The 2130-nt window shown below is 34.2% G+C and overlaps 1 long non-coding RNA gene across 1 annotated transcript; it reads left to right on the top strand.

The window, feature by feature from the left end:
- Nucleotides 1-560: 560 nt before the first annotated feature.
- Nucleotides 561-1588, top strand: LOC120632736. Its single transcript, XR_005659149.1, has 2 exons — nucleotides 561-763; nucleotides 1378-1588. It is a non-coding gene; the product is annotated as an uncharacterized LOC120632736 (long non-coding RNA).
- The last annotated feature ends 542 nt before the right edge of the window (nucleotides 1589-2130 follow it).

Raw genomic sequence — 2130 nt, 5'->3', positions numbered from 1 at the left:
GTGGGCCTACTTGAATAAAGATATTTTTGACTTTGACTTTGACTTTATACCCATAAAATATATATTTCATTTCTTAAATATATACATATTATATATAAAAAACAATATTTGTAACTAAAGACTAAATAAATAAGTAACTACAATAATATTTATAATATATAAAAATTATATTTACTTAAAAATAATATAATAGATCAAATATGAAACAAAATAAATAAATTAAATAATTATCCTCAAATAAAAATATTAAAAAATGAAAAAAAGAGAAGAAGAGAGCAGTGAACTATCCCGGGTCATCATTTGATAGAGACCTGATCTTTCACAAGGTTTTAAAGCTTTCGATAGATTTTGCCTCTATAATAGCCAAAGGCAAGGCATGCCAAAGCTTAACAGCCTGAATAGTGAAAGACTTGTAGTAGAAAGAAGAATAATGAGAAGGCACCTTTAGGATCAGTTTCCTTGCAGTGCGGATAACTTTACCTGGGCGACCTACAAACTCAAATTTCTCCTTTAAGTAAAGCGGAGTGAAAGAATGAAGTTATGTGAAAGAGATGTAACACTCCGGCTACGACCCTTCCCCCGCGCAACTCGCGCACTCCCGCGCAGAGGGGAGTACGAGTGTGCATAAGTAATCGCGATTCACGGCTGAGGTGGACGCGTTAATTATAATCTTCCTACCAAATACATACAAATTGAACTTGATAATAATTAGTTCGTGTGAAGTCTTGTGCCCTTAGTATAGTGCTAAATAACCCCGGATTGGGTAAGTGTTGTAAGATCTAAGATTAAGTTAAGTTAATATCTAGAATTTTCCATGCTACAAACGAACATAACAATATAATGCTTACCTTCACTTGCCTACTGTTCGCCTTAGTCTTTTGTTATTTGTCAACATTATAATATTAAACTCTTGTTTAATAAGTAATTCAGTTAATAGTAATTAGTTATAGTTATTGAGTCATTATACGTAACCATAAGGGTGTACTGTGTTCTTCGCTAAATTGCTAATTGAAATTACGCTGCCTTATGCTAAAGTAACCCTTCTGATTACCACAGCCTAGTATAATAAAATGTAAGCACTGATTATCTAAAATATATAATAATTAATAAATGCCTAATTGAGTAGTTCGGTATTTGTTAATAGAACAACATTCCTACAACTGTGTAATTTATAATCAATGTACCTACATATCAATCATTGTATTAACCTAAAACGAATTGTTCTATATTCCTGTTGATTTTGCCTGGACTGCCTCATCTAGATCTTTGCTTGACACTTGCTATGCTTGAGATTGTCACATCAATAGTCAGTAGCGATGTTGCAGTCGAGTTGCAAAAACAGACAATTAGTGAAATGTCTGGTTTTGTGGATTTCAGGGTTTTTCCCACCTACTGCTGCGGAATAATACTTCGGCTGTCTTGTTGGTCCTCTACGTTCCATCTACTCTCCGCAACAGTGCAAGTTAAGTGGTGTTAAGTGCCGGATACGGGAATCCTATGAGTGTGCGAGAACCCACCTAAATTCTTATATATTAAGTAAATGGTAGAAATCCTGTTGTGCCAATAAATAATCTGTAATACTATCTAGCTTACGTTGTTTCATTAAATAAACCAAAGTGTAACAGAGATAAGATATTTCATGTCAAACTAATACACATTAATTCTACTATTGCATCGTCTAATCATGAATCCTACCCTATCCTATCCTTACCTATCCTATCCTATCCTATCCTACTTATATTATAAATGTGAATGTAAGTTTGTTTGTTACGCTTTCACGCAAAAATTACTTAACCGATCCTCATGAAACTTTGTACACAAATTCTTGGAAGTGTTAGAAGAGATATAGAATACTTTTTATCCCGACATTAAGCTCGGTTTCTTTGGAAGAGGGGATGAGTGTTTGACGATTTTACACCATAACTCCGACAAATTATAACCGATTTAAATAATTATTTTTGTACTATAGAGGTTGTTGGAGTTAGGGTTTAATGCCACATCAAATAACAAAATCAAACGCAGACGAAGTCGCGGGCAACAGCTAGTAATCTATAAAAGTTGCAGGACTTAAGATCCCTCCCAAGCGGAGGGTTTTCCTATAATCACCACGCTGGGTAGACGACTTGACGA

This window comes from Pararge aegeria, chromosome 20, assembly GCF_905163445.1.
Source record: "Pararge aegeria chromosome 20, ilParAegt1.1, whole genome shotgun sequence".
NCBI classification, from domain to species: Eukaryota; Metazoa; Arthropoda; class Insecta; order Lepidoptera; family Nymphalidae; genus Pararge; species Pararge aegeria.
The sequence above is the reverse complement of the archived record's forward strand: the minus strand, read 5'-3'. Positions and strand labels throughout refer to the sequence as shown.